We start from the raw sequence: 23,924 nt of genomic DNA, 5'->3' as shown, positions 1-23,924 counted from the left end.
TTAGCTCAACGAGTAAACATATGAGTTGAAATGAATGGTTGCATACTGTTTTTACAGACTTGCTAATCATTTTCAGATTCTGTCAAAACAAATCTGTAAGCAGATCTGAGCGCCATTTCACCGCCATGCCGAATGGTTGACTCTATTTGAGGTTTGTTAGGCTAGTTGTAAAACAATCCATTTGGCAAAAACAATGTTTGAAGCAACAAAGAGCACAACTGGATCCAGGGACAATTGGGCTATTGGTAAAGAGAGTTCAAAGTCCTGGTGTTCGCTGCCCAGATATCTTCTTTATTACCACTGGCCAAGACTTCCCCAGGCGACATCAGAACCAGATGATAGGCATGCACCAGTCCCAGCATGCATCTGTGTGGCATCACATTATCTTTCTTGCAATAACACTCGCACGTAGTGTTTCTCAATCATTTTGTATCAGAGACTGCTAGCTATGGTCCTTTCTCCTTGGAAGACTGTTTACATTAAAACTAGCACTTGAGAATTGACAAAATCAGTGTCAGCTAACCATGTCATGGACCGGTGAGTATCCTCCTAGGGACCAGCGGTGATGCTGGTTAACCAACCAGATGTTGAGAAACATTACTACACATCCTACCTTTGGCCAGTGCATGGATACACAACAGAGAAACAAAATCATAAAATGTTTTGGGAGAGTTACTCAATGCTGCCAAGACTACACACTCTTGAAAGGATACCCTACATTTCGAAAAAAGGTCAGCTGCTGAGTGCAGTGATAAAGCTGTCTGGTTGATGGTACTGATGAGAGATGGCAGCTAGCCTAGCATACTGTAGTAACAAGGCACAAACTGTTCTTTTAGTGGGTTTTACAATGTGAAAAGAATTGTAAACAACAAACCTCAGTCTTCAAATCAAACTGTTGTAGACTTTACCGTGAAATGCTTGCTTATGAGTCCTTCCCAACGATGCAACGTTTAAAAATAACAGTACAAACAAAAATAGTAAAATAGTAACACGAGGAATAAAATAAAATACACAAGAATGGAGCTATATGGAGTACAAGTACAAGATCAATGTGCAGAGGTACGAGGTATTTGAGGTAGATACAGTATGTACATGAAGGCAGGGTAAAGTGACTAGGCATCAGGATAGATAATAATAAGAGTAAAATAAAGTACAGAGTAGCAGCAGCAAAACATGAGTGTAAAAGTGTGCGTGTGTGTATGTGTGTGTGATTGTGCGTGTATGTGTGTTTGTGTTGTGTCGGTATGTGTGTGTTATGTGTATGTGTGTGCGTATGTAGTGTCAAATGTAAAATGCTGTTGAAGTAATATGGCTACAGGTTCACCTGCCTCACCTAAAGCATATTCTTGTGGGAAGTTGCTATAGACCACCAAGTGCTAACAGTCAGTATCTAGATAATATGTGTGAAATGCTTGATAATTTATGTGATATCAACAGAGAGGTATATTTTCTGGTTGACCTAAATATTGACTGGCTTTCATCAAGCTGCCCACTCAATAAAACAATTAAAACTGTAACCAGTGCCTGCAACCTGGTTCAGGTTATCAGTCATCATACCAGGGTATTTACAAACAGAATAGGAACTAAATCGTCCACTTGTATTGACCACATCTTTACTAATACTGCAGAAATCTGTTCTAAAGAAGTATCCACACCTAGATGTAGTGATCATAATACAGTGAGGGAAAAAAGTATTTGATCCCCTGCTGATTTTGTACGTTTGCCCACTGACAAAGACATGATCAGTCTATAATTTTAATGGTAGATTTATTTGAACAGTGAGAGACAGAATAACAACAAAAAAATCCAGAAAAACGCATGTGAAAAATGTTATAAATTGATTTGCATTTTAATGAGGGAAATAAGTATTTGACCCCTCTGCAAAACATGACTTAGTACAAGGTGGCAAAACCTTTTTTTTAAATCACAGAGGTCAGACGTTTCTTGTAGTTGGCCACCAGGTTTGCACACATCTCAGGAGCGATTTTGTTCCACTCCTCTTTGCAGATCTTCTCCAAGTCATTAAGGTTTTGAGGCTGACGTTTGGCAACTCGAACCTTTAGCTCCCTCCACAGATTTTCTATGGGATTAAGGTCTGGAGACTGGCTAGGCCACTCCAGGACCTTAATGTGCTTCTTCTTGAGCCACTCCTTTGTTGCCTTGACCGTGTGTTTTGGGTCATTGTCATGCTGGAATACCCATCCACGACCCATTTTCAATGCCCTGGCTGAGGGAAGGAGGTTCTCACCCAAGATTTGACGGTACATGGCCCCGTCCATCGTCCCTTTGATGCGGTGAAGTTATCCTGTCCCCTTAGCAGAAAAACACCCCCAAAGCATAATGGGATGGTGTTCTTGGGGTCATAGGCAGCATTCCTCCTCCTCCAAACACGACGAGTTGAGTTGATGCCAAAGAGCTTGATTTTGGTCTCATCTGACCACAACACTTTCACCCAGTTCTCCTCTGAATCATTCAGATGTTCATTGGCAAACTTCAGACGGCCCTGTATATGTGCTTTCTTGAGCAGGGGGACCTTGCCGGCGCTGCAGGATTTCAGTCCTTCATTTCCTGTCCCTGACATCCTTGGAGAGCTCTTTGGTCTTGGACATGGTGGAGAGTTTGGAATCTGATTGATTGATTGCTTCTGTGGACAGGTGTCTTTTATACAGGTAACAAGCTGAGATTAGGAGCACTCCCTTTAGGAGTGTGCTCCTAATCTCAGCTCGTTACCTGTATAAAAGACACCTGGGAGCCAGAAATCTTTCTGATTGAGAGGGGATCAAATACTTATTTCCCTCATTAAAATGCAAATCAATTTATAACATTTTTGACATGCGTTTTTCTGGATTTTGTTGTTGTTATTCTGTCTCTCACTGTTCAAATAAACCTACCATTAAAATTATAGACTGATCATTTCTTTGTCAGTGGGCAAATGTGCAAAATCAGCAGGGGATCAAATACTTTTTTCCCTCACTGTATAATAGCCATATCTAGGAAAACCAAAATTCCAAAAACCGGATAGTGTATAAGCGATCATACAAGATGTTTGTAATGATTCCTATGTTGAAGATGTTAAACATATTTGTTGGTCTTATGTGTATAACGAGGAACATCCTGACGCTGCACTTGAAGCATTTATGAAGTTGCTTCTTCCGGTTACTGACAGGCATGCACCCATAAAGAAACTGACTGTTAAAACTGCCAATTCCCATGGATAGACGATGAATTGAATTACTGTATGGCTGAGAGGGATGAGGCTAAGGGAATGGCAAATAAGTCTGGAAACACAGCAGATTGGCAAACATACAGTAAATTGAGAAATCACGTAACTAAGCGACGGATCGAAATTTGCAGATTGGTTACCTCAAGGAAAATGAGGGAGGGTCATTCTTTTTCAATTTCTGTCAGGGGGAGGGTTTAGTATAAAAAAAAAAAATCTAGTCCAGTGGAGGGTCATGTAATTTGTGATTGATGAAATTTCTATATTTCTCAGGGTTTTAGAATTAGTTGCTTATTAGGCTGTATATCGATGTGTGCCCGACGCTGCCCCTCATCTCTTAATTTTCTGTTGTTGTTGGTATTTTACCCCATTTTTCTCCGAATTTCAATTATGATCTTGTCTCATCGCTGCAACTCCCCAACGGGCTCGGGAAAGGCGAAGGTCTATTCATGCGTCCTCCGAAACGAAGATTACGTATGCAACCACGGTTATGTGAGCTACAGTGGCTTGCGAAAGTATTCACCCCCCTTGGCATTTTTCCTATTTTGTTGCCTTACAACCTGGAATTAAAATGGATTTTTGGGGGTTTGTATCATTTGATTTACACAACATGCCTACCACTTTGAAGATGCAAAATATGTTTTATTGTGAAACAAACAAGAAATAAGACAAAAAAACAGAACTTGAGCGTGCATAACTATTCACCCCCCCCCAAAGTCAATACTTTGTAGAGCCACCTTTTGCAGCAATTCCAGCTACAAGTCTCTTGGGGTATGTCTCTATAAGCTTGACACATCTAGCCACTGGGATTTTTCCCCATTCTTCAAGGCAAAACTGCTCCAGCTCCTTCAAGTTGGATGGGTTCCGCTGGTGTACAGCAATCTTTAAGTCATACCACAGATTCTCAATTGGATTGAGGTCTGGGCTTTGACTAGGCCATTCCAAAACATTTAAATGTTTCCCCTTAAACCACTCGAGTGTTGCTTTAGCAGTATGCTTAGGGTCATTGCCTGCTGGAAGGTGAACCTCCGTCCCAGTCTCAAATCTCTGGAAGACTGAAACAGGTTTCCCTCAAGTATTTCCCTGTATTTAGCCCCATCCAACATTTCTTCAATTCTGACCAGTTTCCCAGTCCCTGCAGATGAAAAACCTCCCACAGCATGATGCTGCCACCACCATGCTTCACTGTGGGGATGGTGTTCTCGGGGTGATGAGAAGTGTTGGGTTTGCGCCAGACATAGCGTTTTCCTTGATGGCCAAAAAGCTCAATTTTAGTCTCATCTGACCAGAGTACCTTCTTCCATATGTTTGGGGAGTCTCCCACATGGCTTTTGGCAAACACCAAACATGTTTGCTTCTTTTTTTCTTTAAGCAATGGCTTTTTTCTGGTCACTCTTCCGTAAAGCCCAGCTCTGTGGAGTGTACGGCTTAAAGTGGTCCTATGGACAGATAGTCCAATCTCCGCAGTGGAGCTTTGCAGCTCCTTCAGGGTTATCTTTGGTATCTTTGTTGCCTCTCTGATTGATGCCCTCCTTCCCTGGTCCATGAGTTTTGGTGGGCGGCCCTCTCTTGGCAGGTTTGTTGTGGTGCCATATTCTTTCCATTTTTTAAATAATAGATTTAATGGTGCTCCGTGGGATGTTCAAAGTTTCAGATATTTTTTTATAACCCAACCCTGATCTGTACTTCTCCACAACTTTGTCCCTGACCTGTTTGGAGAGCTCTTTGGTCTTCATGGTGCCGCTTGCTTGGTGGTGCCCCTTGCTTAGTGGTGTTGCAGACTCTGGGGCCTTTCAGAACAGGTGTATATATACTGAGATCATGTGACAGATCATGTGACACTTAGATTGCACAGAGATGGACTTTATTTAACTAATTATATGACTTCTGAAGGTAATTGGTTGCACCAGATCTTATTTAGGGGCTTCATAGCAAAGGGGGTGAATACATATGCACACACCACTTTTCCGTTATTTATTTTTTCGGATTTTTTGAAACAAGTTATTTTTTTCATTTCACTTCACCAATTTGGACTATTTTGTGTATGTCCATTACATGAAATCCAAATAAAAATCCATTTAAATTACAGGTTGTAATGCAACAAAATAGGAAAAACGCCAAGGGGGATGAATACTTTTGCAAGGCACTGTATATGGATCACCCATTATATTGGTAACACTCCGCGGCGGAGGGATACATCCGAGGTGAGGATTTACAGATTTACTCCCGTGTACACCTGTGTCACGGCTGGGGTCCGCCCCTATATATAGACCCCATGGCCGCGACACACGTTCGCTACATCATTTTTGAAGCGTAGAGGATTGGAGTGATCCATATAGCTCACATAAACGTGGTTACATACATAACCTTCATTATGTTTCATTATATTGGATCACTCCAATATATTGGTATACCCGTACCAGATTTAGTCGGTGCTAGAGGGACCTGGCCAGCCAGTGGCGAAGTCCCAGCGCGGAACCGAGACGCAGGGGCCGTCAATGTGGAAGGGGGGTCTCGGCACAGTCCCCAGAAGGGGAGGCGACGCCCAGGACCACTGAACCAACCGCAGAGGGAGGTGCCACATTTACCTGACAGTACCTAGCAAAGGTGCAAGAGGAAGCCCAGCTGGCCGCAGCACAGATATCAGCGAGGGGCACTCCTCTCAGTAGAGCCCAGGACGCAGCCACACCTCGTGTTGAATGTGCCACCACAGATCCCAACACTGGCCTGCCAGCCAGGCGGTATGCTGTCATAATCGTGTCCACGATCCAGTGAGAGAGCCTCTGCTTTAATTGCCCAGCCCCCAGGACTCTCTCACCATAGCAGACAAAGAGCTGGTCTGTTGTTTTCACTGACCGTGTCCGCTCCACAATAAGCCAGATTCACGTAATTTACATTGTGATGCTGAAACTTGAAGCAGCAGCCGCGGCACAATCAATCAGAAATTGACAGCTTATGGTTCTGAAAGTAGGCAAATTCGAGTAGGCATAATTCATTTAAACCGTCTTTAGTTGAATTAGACTTTACTAACAACAAGAGGGCTTTGTATTGGAGCCTATTTCTTCCTATTAAAAAAATAAGAGGTAGGCCTACCTGTTTGACAGTCACAATTAGGCTATAGACTGCTACAGTGAGGGAACAAAGAAATTATCAGTCTATAATTTTTATGGTAGGTTTATTTGAACAGTGAGAGACAGAATAACAACAACAAAATCCAGAAAAACGCATGTCAAAAATGCTATAAATTGATTTGCATTTTAATGAGGGAAATAAGTATTTGACCCCTCTGCAAAACATGACTTACTACTTGGTGGCAAAACCCTTGTTGGCAATCACAGAGGTCAGACGTTTCTTGTAGTTGGTCACCAGGTTTGCACACATCTCAGGAGGGATTCTGTCCCACTCCTCTATGCAGATCTTCTCCAAGTCATTAAGGTTTCGAGGCTGACGTTTGGCAACTCGAACCTTCAGCTCCCTCCACAGATGTTCTATGGGATTAAGGTCTGGAGACTGGCTAGGCCACTCCAGGACCTTTAATGTGCTTCTTCTTGAGCCACTCCTTTGTTGCCTTGGCCGTTTGTTTTGGGTCATTGTCATGCTGGAATACCCATCCACGACCCATTTTCAATGCCCTGGCTGAGGGAGGGAGGTTCTCACCCAAGATTTGACGGTACATGGCCCCGTCCATCGTCCCTTTGATGCGGTGAAGTTGTCCTGTCCCCTTAGCAGAAAAACACCCCCAAAGCATAATGTTTCTCCATGTTTGACGGTGGGGATGGTGTTCTTGGGGTCATAGGCAGCATTCCTCCTCCTCCAAACATGGCGAGTTGAGTTGATGCCAAAGAGCTCAATTTTGGTCTCATCTGACCACAACACTTTCACCCAGTTCTCCTCTGAATCATTCAGATGTTCATTGGCAAACTTCAGACGGGCCTGTATATGTGCTTTCTTGAGCAGGGGGACCTTGCGGGCGCTGCGGGATTTCAGTCCTTCACGGCGTAGTGTGTTACCAATTGTTTTCTTGGTGACTATGGTCCCAGCTACCTTGAGATCATTGACAAGATCCTCCCGTGTAGTTCTGGGCTGATTCCTCACCGTTCTCATGATCATTGCAACTCCACAAGGTGAGATCTTGCATGGAGCCCCAGGCCGAGGGAGATTGACAGTTATTTTGTGTTTCTTCCATTTGCGAATAATCGCACCAACTGTTGTCACCTTCTCACCAAGCTGCTTGGCGATGGTCTTGTAGCCTATTCCAGCCTTGTGTTGGTCTACAATCTTGTCCCTGACATCCTTGGAGAGCTCTTTGGTCTTGGCCATGGTGGAGAGTTTGGAATCTGATTGATTGATTGCTTCTGTGGACAGGTGTCTTTTATAGCACTCCCTTTAAGAGTGTGCTCCTAATCTCAGCTCGTTACCTGTATGAAAGACACCTGGGAGCCAGAAATCTTTCTGATTGAGAGGGGGTAAAATACTTATTTCCCTCATTAAAATGCAAATCAATTTATAGCATTTTTGACATGCGTTTTTCTGGATTTTTTTGTTGTTATTCTGTCTCTCACTGTTCAAATAAACCTACCATTAAAATTATAGACTGATAATTTCTTTGTCAGTGGGCAAACGTACAAAATCAGCAGGGGATCAAATACTTTTTTCCCTCACTGTATACCAATAGATTTGTCGGTCAATTCCTCCACCCACCATGCACACTAGCCTACCTCTTTGTCAGTGAAGGGCTGTGAAGTTAAAACCAAGACTCGTATTGAGGAGGTATGAGAGGGTATGCCATAGGCCTACCTTTTATTAAAGAAAATGGCAAAAAGCACAGGCCTACCCCTTAAAACGGATCCGATTACATATAGTGCTTTATGCTAGAAACAAGCTGTAAAATACCCAGGAAAGATCTGACTAAGAAGCATTTGGGGATATCATTGTTTTGTTTGACATTCAGAGGCTGAGCAATAACCTTTTATAGCCGAGGAGACAAAAAATTGACTTTGCTTGGGAAGTAATCTAATTATGTCACTATCAATTGATTAAGCTAGTCACTTTCTGTACAATAGAAGATGTTTAAACCCAGACAGCTTTTAGGGAAACACTTGTGACCTTCTCTCATTGGGTTATGCCACGGAAGAAGAGTAGCCAGCAATTAAAGCTTACATTTTTCTGCGCCAGTAGGCCTACTCTGTCTGGGGTGGAAAGGTAGGCCTAACTTTTGAAAGTGCCATGCTCAGATTCCTAATGATGTCTCAGATTTAATTATTTGCAAACAGGGAAAGATTCGTTGCAAACAAGAGACACTGATTTGTCATTGGAGATATATGATAAGATGAACACATAGGCCTATCTCTCTGTCCATTCTTGTGGTATTAAAAAAGATTCTGCTAATATGTCAAATGATGTAGAATTTTTTATAAAAGGCCATTTTTTCTCGGACCTACAAATACGATGATAGATTCATGCAATGCTTTTACTATAAAGTTGATCTTTCCACCCCTATTCTTGTCCACGGTGGTCTGAGAACCCACAACCTTCTGGCCCGCAGCCCTGTGCGCTATTAAAATTCCTACGTTGCCATGTAATGCTTACAGGACGATGAACAGTTTCTAAAACAGCATATCTAAGACTCTGGTCAGTCCAAGAAGTGAGAGTAAACGGTAGACATGTTCTCTGCTATCCACTTTGTTTTAATTATTATTTTGGGTATAGGGGAGGGTGACTTGTTTTTTTTTCAAGCGTTCAGGGAGGGTTTAGGTTAAATATATTTTGCTGAAGAGAAGGACATCCATTTTCATTCAGAGAGGTCCGATTTTCTCCATGTAACCCTTATTATAAATAACGTTCACTCCCTATTTCAGCTCTATCTTTCATTGAGGCAGAGGGCTTGTTCATAACAAAACCCTTTGATATTGCCAACCACTTTAATAACTTTTTTGTTGACAAGATTAGCAAACTTAGTCATGACATGCAAACAACAAATGGCAAAGCACCCTTTAATAGTTCACAGGAGACCAATCAGCCTGTTACTGGTGCTAAGCAAACTTTTGGAAATAATCGTGTTCGACCAAACACAATGTTATTTTACAGAAAACAAATTAACAACAGACTTTCAGCATGCTTTTAGGGAAGGGCACTCAACATGCTCGGCACTGACAGTCAGTTTTAGAATGGGTAACTAGCAATAGGCTGGTGCTAAATATCAAAAAAATTTACAGCATCATTTTTGGGACAAACCACTCGCACAACACTAAACCTCATCTGGATCTGTTATTGAATAATGTGGATATTGAGCAAGTTGAAGAGACTAAACTGCTGGGTGTCACCCTAGATAGCAAGCTATCAAGGTCAAAACATATAGACTCAATGGTTAATAAAATGGGAAGAGGTCTGTCCATGATAAGGGGTTGATCTGCTTTCTTGATATCTCAGTCAACCAGACAGGTCCTACAGGCCCTAGTTTTGTGGTCAGTTGCGGCAAAGAAGGGCATAGCCAAATTGCAGTTGGTCCAAAACAGAGCAGCAGGTATTGCACTCTGTTGTACACAGAGGGCGAATGTCAATGACATGCACGTCAATCTCTGCTGGCTCAAAGTTGAGTAGAGATTGACTGCATCACTATTGGTCTTTGTGCGAGGAGTTGATGTGTTGAAGGTACCGAACTGTCTTTTCAAGCAGTTGGCAGACAGTACGGACACTCATCGGTATCACACAAGACATGCAACCAGAGATCTTGTCACGAGTTACAAAGCCAGAACCCAGAAGCAGACCAGGACAAGGTAAGTTGAAACGAAGGTGAGTGTTTATTTACAAAGTCAAGAGTGATGCTGAATAATCCAGGGAACAGAGCGGGCGGCGTTGATTAGTTGTTGGGGGTGCAGTGGTTGATCCAATCATGGCTCGGCAGCCGCCGACCACCAGGCAGAGGTTGGATGAAGGTTCCGGACGAGTGACTGCAGATGGAACAAAACGGAGGTAAGTAAACAACAAACCAACAAGGTGCAAAACAACAAAACTAACGCTAGAAGCTCTAAGACTGATACTCTGGTAAACCTACTGTTCATGGCTAACGATCCGGCAGGGAATGGATGTTAGGCCAGAGCCTAAGAAGGGTGATGATCAGGACCAGGTGTGCAGATTGCTGATGGGATGCAGGTGCGGAAATCAAGAGAGCTCCCCGGAGCGTTCCAGAACCCTCGGGAAACTGGAGATCACGAGCAGAAAAACTAGTCCACAGACAGGACCCGACTCAGACTGCCGGGATCGTTACAGTACCCCCTCCGACGAACGCCACCGGGCGGACTCCCCGGAGCGCCAGGATGGAGGCGGTAGAAGTCACGGATGAGGTCAGCATCTAGGATCTGTCGCCGCGGAATCCAACTCCTCTCTTCAGGACCATACCCCTCCCAGTCCACGAGATACTGGAAACCCCGGCCCCGCCGTCTGGAATCCATGATGCGTCGCACCGTGTAGGCAGGACCACCTCCGATCATCCGAGGAGGAGGAGGAGGAGGCGGAGGAGGCAACAGAGGACTGAGGAAAACAGGCTTGAGGCAGGAGACATGAAAGGTGGGATGGACTCTGAGCGTCCTCGGGAGTTTGAGTCGAACTGCCACCGGATTGATCACCTTCTCCACCACAAACGGACCAATGAACTCGGTAACAACTTCCTAGACTCAGTCCGTAAAGGAAGATCCCGTGTGGCCAACCAGACCCTATCTCCGATGGTGTAGGTGGGAGCGGGGATCCGGCGACGATCGCCTGGAGCTGATACCGGTCCGAAACTCTAAGGAGTGCCTTTCTGGCCCGATGCCAGGTCCGGTGGCAACGGCGAATATGGGCCTGAACAGAAGGCACTGAGAGCTCCTTCTCCTGAGAAGGGAACAAGGGAGGTTGGTAGCCATACAGGCACTGGAAGGGAGACATCCCAGTGGCAGATGTAGGGGAGAGTATTGTGGGCATACTCAACCCAAGGCAACTGAGAGACCCAGGAGGTGGGGTTGGAAGAGGCCAGGCAGCGTAGCGTGGATTCCATCTTCTGGTTGGCTCTCTCCGCCTGACCATTAGATTGGGGGTGAAAACCAGATGTGAGACTGACTGTAGCTCCAATGGCCAAACAGAAGGACTTCCAGACAGCAGAGGTAAACTGAGGGCCACGGTCGGAAACGATATCACTGGGCAACCCGTGGACCCTGAAAACCTCCCTAACCAGGATCTCGGACGTCTCCGAGGCAGAGGGAAGCTTGGCAATTGGCACAAAGTGGGCGAACTTGCTGAATCTGTCCACGATAGTCAGAACGACCGTGTTCCCCTCAGAAGCGGGCAACCCAGTGACAAAGTCCAGGGCCAGATGCGACCATGGTCGCGGGGGAATAGGAAGGGGGTGAAGTAGTCCAGAGCTGGGCCGATTGGTACTCTTATTCTGCGCACACACTGGACAGGCAGCAACATAACCCCGAGTATCCTCGGCCATGGCAGGCCACCAAAACGTCTGCGAAGAAACGCCATCGTCCGAGCCACGCCAGGGTGACAAGCCATCTTGCTGGCGTGGGACCATTTGAGGACCGCAGGACGAACCGACTCAGGCACAAACAACCGACCGGGTGGACCGTTACCGGGACCGGGCTGCGTCCGAAGAGCCGCCATCACCTCCTCCTCAATCTTCCACCTAACAGCTCCCACGACGCAGTTCCGGGGGAGAATTGTCTCGGTCTTGGACCCACTCTCCTCCGTCTTGGAGAACATCCGAGACAAGGCGTCCGCCTTGCCGTTCTTAGATCCAGGTCGGAACGTCAGGGAAAAAATTGAATCGTCCGAAAAACAACGACCACCTGGCCTGACGGGAGTTGAGACGTCTAGCCCGATTGCACGTAAGCAAGATTCTTGTGGTCAGTCCAGACAATAAACGGCTGCTCCGCCCCCTCCAACCAGTGGCGCCACTCCTCCAAGGCAAGTTTCACCGCGAGAAGCTCCCGGTTACCCACATCGTAATTCCTCTCCGCAGGCAAAGGCGACGAGAGTAGTAGGCGCAGGGATGGAGTTTACTGTCCGTGGAGCATCGCTGCGACAGGATGGCGCTAACTCCCACATCAGACGCGTCCACTTCAACGACGAACTGACGGGCCGTGTCCGGTTGAGAGAGAATCGGTGCGTTGGTGAATCGCCTCTTCAAATCCAGAAACGCTCGATCCGCCTCCGGATTCCACTTGAAGCTCCTGATACTGGAAGTCAAGGCCGTTAACGGATGTAATCCCGGATGAATCTGCGGTAGAAATTCGCAAACCCCAAAAATCTCTGGAGCTGCAATCTCGTACCGGGCTGGGCCCATTCCAGAACCGCTCTAACCTTCTCCTGGTCCATCCTAATCTCTCCCCTGGAGATGATGTACCCGAGAAAGGATGTCGTGTGGGCGTGAAACTCGCACTTCTCGGCCTTCACGAACAGGCGATTCTCCAACAATCGCTGCAGAACCTGCCGGACATGCTGGACGTGGTCGGAAGGTTCCTTCGAGAAGATCAGAATGTCATCCAGGTAAACAAACACAAAGAGACCGATCATATCTCTCAGGACGTCGTTCACCATACTCTGGAATACCGCTGGAGCATTGGTCAGTCCAAACGGCATCACCTGATACTCGAAGTGACCCATCGGTGTATTGAAACCCGTCAACCACTCGTCTCCCTCTCTGATCCGGACCATGTGATACGCATTGCGTAGGTCTAGCTTGGTGAACACCGTAGCACCCTGTAAGGAGTCGAAGGCAGAACTCATCAAGGGCAGGGGATACTTGTTCTTGACCGTGATGTCATTCAACCCCCGATAATCAATACACGGTCGAAGAGAGCCATCCTTTTTACCCACAAAGAAGAATCCTGTCCCCAGGGGTGATGACGAGGGACGAACGAGACCAGCAGCTAGGGACTCCTTGATGTAGGTCTCCAAAGCCTCACGTTCAGGGCGGGAGATACTGTATAACCTTCCCTTGGGGTAGACAGCTCCAGGGAACAGGTTGATGGCACAATCATATGGTCGGTGGGGAGGGAGTGACAGAGCCTTCTGCTTACTGAACACTTCCCCCAAATCGTGATATGTCTCGGGAACCAGGGACAAATCTGGGGGTTTAGCCTCAATCACCTGACTGGGAACCGAATGGGGACAGGCAGTCTTGAGACAGTTAGCATGACAATCAAGGCTCCAACTCGTTACCTTGCCCGTCACCCAATCGAACGTGGGATTGTGTTCCTTCAGCCAGGGGTATCCAAGGACCAGAGGAACATGGGAAGACGGCAGAATGAAGAATGAAATCATCTCCGAATGATTCCCCGACAACAGCATCTTAACCGGTTCAGTCCTCATCGTGATACGTGCCAGACTACTGCCGTTCAGAGTGGTCGCTTCAATGGCTTCCGGCAATTGCTCCTTGGAAAGCCCCAGCTGTTCCACCAACTCGGCATCAAGAAAGCTTCCATCGGCACCTGAATCGATAAAAGCGTTAATCGCTAAGCTCTGATTCCTGTTCACAAGGGTAGCCGGGAAACGGGGTCTGACAGAGGTACTGAGAGGTTGAAACTGGCTCGCTAAAAGTCCTCCCAACTTTAGCGAGCCGGGCAGTTTGACGACCGCCGGGAACAAGTGGAGATGTAATGTCCCGAGCTACCACAGTAGAGGCAGCAGTTGGTCTTACGTCTATGTTGACGCTCCTCCTTGGTTAACCCGTGCCGCCCCACTTGCATGGGTTCAGAATCGGGAGAGGACCTCTCCACTAATCCTTTGTGGTGGAGAATGATCGACGTGTTCTGGTCCACCACCCGACCCGACTGGGAACTGAGAAGCTGATCGATTGGACGGGCCCCATTGCTTCTCCCTCCTTCGCTCTCGGACTCGATTATCCACCCGAATAGACAAGGCTACCAAGCTGTCCAGGTCACTAGGCTCCGGATAGGAGATCAACTCATCCTTGAGCTGCTCCGACAGACCCTGGTAAAAGGCCGCTTGCAGAGACTCCTCATTCCACCCACTCTCCACAGCCAACGTCTTGAACTCGATCACGAAGTCGGCCACGCTGCGAGTTCCTTGGTGAAGCGAAAACAGGCGCCTAGCTGCGTCCCTCCCTCGGACGGAATGGTCGAAGAGCTTCCTCATCTCGGCCGTGAACCCCTGGTATGAAGCCATGCAGGGGTCTTGTCGTTCCCAAACGGCTGAAGCCCACTCCAGCGCTCGACCACGCAGCAACTCAATCACAAAGGCTATCCTAGCCTTGTCTGTGGCATAAGAGTAGGGCTGTAGATCGAACACTAACCCACACTGCATAAGGAAAGAACGGCATCTTCCCAGCTCCCCCTCATATTTATCCGGCGTCGGAACCTTGGGCTCACGGAAGGACACAGCTCCAGACGCGGCAGGCGAGATGGGTGAAACCGGTAGTGGATCCTCCACCGGAAACTTGCGCTGGTTCTGGACCTCCGTCAGACCGGTAGAAAGGTTCCGAACTGCCAACGCGATCTCCTGTAGCTCCGTGCTATGATGGCCCAACATCTTCTCCTGATGGGTAATGGCATGAGCGAACAGAGTCCAGGTCCGCTGGGTTCATTACTGGCCGGATCGTTCTGTCACGAGTTACAAAGCCAGAACCCAGAAGCAGACCAGGACAAGGTAAGTTGAAACGAAGGTGAGTGTTTATTTACAAAGTCAAGAGTGATGCTGAATAATCCAGGGAACAGAGCGGGCGGCGTTGATTAGTTGTTGGGGTGCAGTGGTTGATCCAATCATGGCTTTCGGCAGCCGCCGACCACCAGGCAGAGGTTGGATGAAGGTTCCGGACGAGTGACTGCAGATGGAACAAAACGGAGGTAAGTAAACAACAAACCAACAAGGTGCAAAACAACAAAACTAACGCTAGAAGCTCTAAGACTGATACTCTGGTAAACCTACTGTTCATGGCTATACGATCCGGCAGGGAATGGATGTTAGGCCAGAGCCTAAGAAGGGTGATGATCAGGACCAGGTGTGCAGATTGCTGATGGGATGCAGGTGCGGAAATCAAGAGAGCTCCCCGGAGCGTTCCAGAACCCTCGGGAAACTGGAGATCACGAGCAGAAAAACTAGTCCACAGACAGGACCCGACTCAGACTGCCGGGATCGTTACAGATCTCTTCACAGTCCCCAGAGCAGAGGCTGGGAAACACACAGTGTTAAATAGAGCCATGACTAATTTAAACGTTTTACTACCCCAGGTAACTCAAGCTAGCAATAAACCCAGATTAAAAAAAACTGATAAGAGAACACCTTACGGCACGACGGGGACTATGAAGAGACACAGACATTTTTATGCATTTTGTATTGTAGTTTGCATTGTATTATGTATTGTATTATGTATGTGATACGTGGTTGGGATACAACTGTGATATGTGGTTGTCTCGCCTGGCTATCTTAAGATGAATGCACTAGCTGTGGGTCGCTCTGGATGGGAGCGTCTGCTGAATGGCTAAATTGTGTTGTTTCCTGTTTGGACCCCAGGAAGAGAAACTATTATGACCACTCTATGGAAAGGAGAGACTCTCACAAATACGTACATGTGTTGCTCTATGCTTGTCACGCCTACTCCTGCTCGCTCCCTCCCTCCGGCGCTCAACGTCGCCGGTCTACTAACCACCGGTCCTGGCAACCCACATTGTGCACGCCTGGCAACCATCATTGCGCACACCTGCTCCCCATCGTTAAGCACACTTGGACTTCATCACCACCCTGATTACTCTCCCTTCATATAGCCCTCACCAACCTCAGTCATCAGGCAGTATTGGTTGTTTTCATGTCCAGACACTTCTCTTGTTTTGTAACTCTCCATGTTCGTTATACTAAACTCACCATCTGCACCTGCTTCCTGACTCCCTGCGTCTTCATAACAATGCTCTAGGATGCCCACAGGCCTCACAAGACTCGTATGAAGGTCCCCCAGTACCAGTTGAAAAGATGTATGGAAGTATATATGGAGACTGTTTAGTGCCAAAAATAAGGGCATCCCATTTTTAGTGCCAAAAATCTCTCAGATATAGGACAGACACTTCAGAACAAACTTTCTTTGGATTTATTTTTGGGATTGTCTGTTATTCAATGCATTTGTATGGGCTAATCACAGTAAGGCCATTTTTTTTTTGTTGGTACATTTTTGTTTATTTTTAAAAATTCAAAATGAAAAAGCTAATTTATCCTTGGTATGACCTTCTTAAAACAATTCCATATAGCTTAGTAGAAATTTGGCCCTCAAGACCAGTAACACTTCTGGTATTCATTCTTCCCCTCTAATCAGCGACTAATTTAGACATACCTATAATCTGTGCCTAATATTTTACAGATAGACACAGATGGTCCATAGAAAGTGTAAAATATAGGCAATATATTTCATTTCAGTATGGGTTACAGGCCCCGGCAATGAGTGCTGATGGTCGATCACATTGTCTTCTCAGATGTGTTTATATCCTGAATGACCCTAGAAGTGGTCGTTAACCTGGGTTTGTCTTACGTGGACACTGTCTGATTGGTCAGTGCGACTGACCCTGAGTGGTCCTTCATCAGGGGTAGCTTTGACATGGCCTCGCCTTTCCACTTGGATCCTGAGTGTGATCAGTGAAAGTGTCACACTGACTCCTGTCCTGATCCTCGCTGTAATACTCTCTCTTTCTCTGCCTCTCTCTCACTCCCTCTCTCTATCCCCCTCTCTCTCTCCCCCCCTCCTCTCAGTGTCAGATTAAGGAATTATTACAGGATGTACCTAGCATCAGGTCACCTTGTCCCAGCCTTGAACGAACCCCGAACAAACACAGGAAAAAATTAAAAAAGGTTAAAAGAAAAATTGTTTGAGAGACAGAACATTCAGTCTGTCACAAACTCACGGTCATTTTGTGGTGCTTAAAGCAGCCTCGTGTTCTGGGTTGACAAATCTCCCAAACCTTGAGGGGTTTACTGTAACATCCCTGAGCTGTTGTGGTGTATGGCAAACCATGAACAAATGTTAATATTTAAATGCAGAAGGTAAGACAGTTCAATTCCATTAACATGACTGCATTTCTAATTAGTCTGACAAAAAGAGGCATCCTTGGTACCCGTGTAGAGGAGTGATAGAAAGAGTGCCGTTTTACAGCTTTGTCCAAATGTATTCCCTAATATATGCAAGATGAATCCTGTCCCCTGACCATCAATTATCATAATTTGCCAGTACCAAGTGACCAAGGAGAGATGTCATCTGACTCTCTTTGGTTTTGCCACGTGAGGCATTATTATGGATGTCTCAGCCTTAAAGTGTAGGGGACTGATTGACTCAGTCTCTCCCCATTTAAATCAATGGGCATGTTCTGCAGGCCAAAATGTGGCTGTAGCTAACTAAAAGCACACTTAGATTGGGCTCAGCTCAGCATGTCATCGTTGCGTTTGAAGAGCAGCTGTGGACAAAGTGTTATTGAAGGGAGTGGGGCCCTGCCTATGAGGTCTGTTCTGAGAAACCATACCTACATGGACTGTACAGTACATAAAACATCTAATTGCCATGTTGGATATTTGCACCATCTGTTTTGACAACATAAAGTACCAGTTGTGTTGAAAAAAAACTCACTTTCACATACAAATCATATACAAACCCCACTCTTTCAGACCTACTCTGTCTTTGCATAGAAACTACAGTAACAGCGCAGTCAGTCTCTGTACAATACCGTATGTATACAAGTTTGAGACTACAGTACAGTACAGTAAGTAGGGTCCTTGTGGTCCTGCACATCAAACAGCCCCATAAAGCCAGCATCTGGGGAAGTTTTGTGTTGCTCTTCTGTTTTGGCCTGACATACTCACTGTGTGGTGGAGAAAGGATGACCGGACGCAGGCAGAGAGGTTCTGGCTGTACCACAGGGAGAGGTTGACAGTAAGGTAAGGTATGGGAGGGTAATACATACCTTTACTGACAGTAAAATGTTTTATGGTTCCCCATCTGAAGCGGGCCGAGAGACGCTCCAACATAATTACACAGCCTGTGAAAACTGAAGAGGATGTTCCCTACAAGAGGGAAGTTGGAGGGTCAGAGCAGAGTAGAAACGTGAATTTGTGATCTGTGTGTGCATGTGTGCATGTGTGTGTCCCAGTGGGCACACCACGTCATTTCAACGTGGATATTTGGTTGAGACATTGATCAATGAGATTTCAACCTTTATTCACCCACTCAAAACCAGTGGTGTAAAATACTTAAGTAAAAATACTTTAAAGTACTACTTAAGTAGTTTTGGGGGGTATCTGTACTTTACTATTTATATTTTTGACAGCTTTTACTTTTACTCCACTACATTCCTAAAGAAAATAATGTACTTTTTACTCCTTATATTTTCCCTGACACCCAAAAGTACTTGTTACATTTTGAATGGTTAGCAGGACAGGAACATTGTCTAATTCACACACTTATCAAGAGAACATCCCTGGTCATCCCTACTGCCTCTGATCTGGCAGACTCACTAAACACAAATGCTTAGTTTGTAAATTATGTCTGACTGTTGAAGTGTGCCCCTGGCTATCCGTAAATTTAAAAAAAACAAGAAAATCGTGCTGTCTTGGTTGCTAATGAATTTGAAATTATTTATACTTTTACTTTTACTTTTGATACTTAAGTATATTTTAGCGATTACATTAACTTTTGATACTTAAGTATATTTAAAACCAAATACTTTTAGACTTTTACTCAAGTAGAATTTTACTGGGTTACTTTCACTTTTACTTGAGTCATTTTCTTTAAGGTATCTTTACTTTTACTCAAGTATGACAATTGGGTACTTTTTCCACCACTGCTCAAAACAACAACAAAGTTCAAATGGGAATACAATGTCAGATATTTTGTATACAACAACTTAATGTGTAATCACTGTGCTTCATCTAATAGCACAACCAAATGACCTCGATTGCAGTTGAGATTACATTAAAAGTACATAGTCCAAGTGATCAATGCTGTTTGAGATGTTGCACAGATTGTTATAGCAATTGTGAAGATGATTACATATGAAGACATTTATAGTTACAGTAACCTCAAAATGTGGCCATGGATGTGTTGCTCATTTTAAAGGGATATTTTGGGATTTTGGCAATAAAGCAAAACTACCTCTAACTTCCTTCATACTGGACACAGAAACATAAAAATAGTATCCACGAGTTCATCTGACTCTTGGGAAGTAGATAAAGGGCCTCATTGCCAAAATCCCGAAGTATCCATTTAAGGTTAAATAAATACTATTACATTAGTTTGTATGATAGCCTTAACTTTAGGCTAATAACTGTATTACAAAAGTAACATTGAATTATGTTTGGTTGACAACGCAACCAAATATTAACATTTAAAGGAGTATCTAATGCTTGGATCATTTGATCTGAACCACTGGCTTAATCCTATTCTTTAACTTAAACGTTTGGTTTAGTTGAAGACGTGAATCCAACATATAAACTGAACAAAAATATAAACGCATGTTGACAATGAAACAGAGGAGGAAGACTATCTCATCTCCTTCCAACCTTTGATGTCCATCTGTGGCCATGCTCACTGGGTTTGTTTTAATTTAAACCCAAAGTAATCTGAGTATGATTTATATGCACAAATGTACACTGAACAAAAATATAAACGCAACATGTAAAGTGTTGGTCCCATGTTTCATGAGCTGAAATAAAAGATCCCAGAAATATTCCATACGCACGAACAAAAAGCCTATTTCTCTCAAATGTTGTGCACAATTTGTTTTACATCCCTCTTAGTGAGCATTTCTCTTTTGCCAAGATAGTCCATCCACCTGACAGGTGTGGCATATCAAGAAGCTGATTAAACAGCATGATCATTACACAGGGGCACCTTGTGCTGGGGACAATAAAAGGCCACTCTAAAATGTGCAGTTTTGTCACACAACACAATTGGCATGCTGACTGCAGGAATGTCCAGCAGAGCTGTTTAATGTTCATTTCTCTACCATAAGCCTCCTCCAACGTCGTTTTACAGAATTTGACAGTACGTCCAACAGATCTCGAAACCGCAGACTACATGTAACCAAGCCAGCCCAGGACCTCCACATCCAACTTCTTCACCTGTGGGATCGTCTGAGACCAGCCACCGGGATAGCGGATGAAACTGTGGGTTTGCACAACCTAATAATTTCTGTACAAACTGTCAGAAACCGTCTCGGGGAAGCTCATCTGTATGCTCGTTGTCCTCACCAGGGTCTTGACCTGACTGCAGTTTGGCGTTGTAACTGACTTCAGTGGGCAAATGCTCACCTTCGATGGCCACTGGCATACTGGAGAAGTGTGGTCTTCACAGATGAATCCCGGTTTCAACTGTACTGGGCAGATGGCAGACAAGTGTGTATGGCGTTGTGTGGGCGAGCGGTTTGCTGATGTCAATGTTGTGAACAGAGTGCCCCATGGTGGCGTTGGGGTTATGGTATAGGCAGGCATAAGCTACGGACAACGAACACAATTTCATTTTATCAATGGCAGTTTGAATGAACAGAGATACCGTGTCGAGATCCTGAGGCCCATTGTCGTGCCATTCATCCACTGCCATCACCTCATGTTTCAGCATGTTAATGCACGGCCCCATGTCGCAAAGATCTGTACACAATTCCTGGAAGCTGAAAATTGCCCAGTTCTTCCATGGCCTGCATACTCACCAGACATGTCACCCATTGAGCATGTTTGGGATGCTCTGGATCGATGTGTACGACAGCGTATTCCAGTTCCCGCCAATATCCAGCAACTTCGCACAGCCATTGAAGAGGAGTGGGACAACATTCCACAGGCCACTATCAACAGCCTGATCAACTCTATGCGAAGGAGATGTGTCACGCTGCAAATGGTGGTCACAACAGATGCTGACTAGTTTTCTGATCCACGCCCCTACTTTTTAAAAAAGGTATCTGTGACCAACAGATGCATATCTGTATTCCCAGGCATGTGAAATCCATAGATGAATGAATTTATTTAAATCGACTGATTTCCTAATATGAACTGTAACTCAGTAAAATCTTTGAAATTGTTGCATGTTGCGTTTATATTTGTGTTCAGTGTAATTTGTTAACTGCTTGACAAGTCATTAGGCTATTTACTGTATTGCAAAAGTGATATTGAATTGTGTTTGGTTGTCAAACCAAACTTTATGTAAAGTGCATTTAAAGTGTGATTTTAATAGATTTAGTCCTATTCTTTAACTTCAATTTTTGGATGAGATGGAGACGTGAATTCAACATATCAATTATTAATTTGTAGACAAACTGGAATTAAAGCCAGACTAAGTCATTGGCACAGATGGAACTATCCAAGCAGAAGATACATCTCCTTCAAAATGTTGATATTTGGTTGCGTTAACACCCAAACACAATTCAATACTCAGTTTGTCTACAAATTAATAATTGAAATGTTTGATTCACGTCTCCATCTCAACCAAAAGTTAAAGTTAAAGAATAGGACTAAATCAAATCAAACTTTAAATGCACTTTAAATAAAGTCCTATTCTTTAACTTTGACTTTTGGTTGAGATGGAGATGTCAATCAAACATATTAATTATTCACTTGTAGATTACATTTGAAATTAACCAAAGCTTGAAACCGTAGGCCTATATGTATTGTATATTTTTTGGTGAACCCTGGGTTGATTGAAACAATAGCGGTTGATGACTTTGCAAATGCTGTATAGGCCAAATAGTATAATTGATGATATATGACTTATAAAGCATGGTTACATTTCATTTGCTCTGTTAAACCTACCCTTTGGAATGACTTCGATAGCAACAGTGAATCTATTTAGTTGTTAAGTGGAGATATCTCAATAAACATTCTCATGATAGCACGTTGGTAATAGTCAGTGACAAATATCATAGTTAAGCAGGGCTGAGCTTAGTTAAAACCTGGTATGGGAGACCAAAGGGATATCTATAGATAGATCAACTTACCAGTAGGAGGTGCTACCCAGCCACTTTTTATTTTCTGATAGTGGATATAACGTTGAAAATCTAACTTTGTTTCAAAGGCAAAAATTCTACGTATTTTATACAAGGTTTGTGTAAATTGAAAAATTGGTTACCATGATGACATAATCCTGTGGTTGAAATTTCACCCTCAAAACAACAGTTTACGTTTTGCAAATTGAATGTATTTTCCACATAGATTCCACGTCACAATACGTTGACAAATTACGTTGAAACAACGTTGATTCAACCAGTTTGTGTCCGGTGGTGTGTGTGTGTGCCTGTGTGCCTGTGTGTGTGTGTGTGTGTGTGTGTGTGTGTGTGTGTGTGTGTGCGTGCGTGTGTATGTGTGTGCTTGTGTCATGGTGGGTAACTTGGCATGTTTGTGTGTCTTCTCTGTGGATGAGGGATAATTATATATCTGTCTGTTTGTTATTATTGGAGATAATAAACCTTTACGTTTTTTTAAATAAATATACTTTGGAATCAAAGTCACACACTTAATTTCAGTCAGCTGTCCCATATGTGTGTCTTCGTACTTCATACTGTTTTATTTTGCTTTGTCAATTGCTGCCTTTTATTCTTAATATGAATAAAAATAATGTTGTTTATCATGAAGATCCCATCAAAGCTGTGTTTCTGTTGGCGATCTTCAACCAGACGTTTATATTAGTCACATTCCATGATGAGCTCCTCCATGCTAGCACTTTGGTTTGCTGAATGAAACACTTTTGACGATGAAACCGTTTTCCTAACCAGCATTACAGAAATAGTCAATTTTATAATCTGATGCAATTGCTGTAAATACTCTATTATCCTAAAACAATATTTCAAAGAGGGAGTTTATGAGTAAATGACTGCAGCAATGTGTTTTAAGTTTCAATTACATGGCAAATTAGAGCGGGACTCTCACTGTTTCACTAGAGGACGGAAGGACACCTCACTTGAAATGGTTGAAAGAGAAAATCCAGAAACTTAAACTCCAAATTCTGTCCTTCATTACACACAGAAATACATCAATAATTTCTAAAAACAACAACCCAAACAGCACATCTTTCACAGGCACAAAGTCATACATCAAATGTACACCCGTTTTACGTACTGTTATGAAGAAGGTGGCCAGCACTCTCAAATAAAGTTTAACTTAAATGTATTTATCACCCAGCAGTCACATTTTACGTAAACATTTATTCAACAGTAGGCTACTCAATATGGGAGATGCTGTTATGATTTTAAGTGGTTATACTGTATGTGAATCCTCGAGGGAACCATTGAAGCATGGTCTTTCCCCTGGGTCAAATCTATACCACATTGTTGTGCCGTTTGAAAATGTGTACTTTCATGGTTGGTTAGTCGCTGCTTGATGGGGATTGCGTGGTGAATCAGGACATGGGAAACAACATCCCTTTTCTAACCACTGAGCACTGAGCCACTACCAGCTGGGGAAGGCTTGTGTGAACGTCGTGCAGTGTAGGCATTATCATGGTCCTCCATATGCTCCCATAGCTGACTGACTCATTGACTTTTGTGTCTAATATCACAGACCGCACAGGGAGCTGATTACGGTTAGAAGTTATTGGCTGATCCCAAATAGCACCCTATTCCCTATATAGTGCACTACTTTTGACCGGCGCTGTATGGGCCCTGGTCAAAAGTAGTACACTATATAGAAAATAGGGTGCTATTTGGGATGCTACCCTTATGCCACCATGGTGTGGAGTTCAGTTTCAACTCAA

Source organism: Coregonus clupeaformis, unplaced genomic scaffold (assembly GCF_020615455.1).
Source record: "Coregonus clupeaformis isolate EN_2021a unplaced genomic scaffold, ASM2061545v1 scaf0109, whole genome shotgun sequence".
NCBI lineage: Eukaryota > Metazoa > Chordata > Actinopteri > Salmoniformes > Salmonidae > Coregonus > Coregonus clupeaformis.
The sequence above is the reverse complement of the archived record's forward strand: the minus strand, read 5'-3'. Positions refer to the sequence as shown.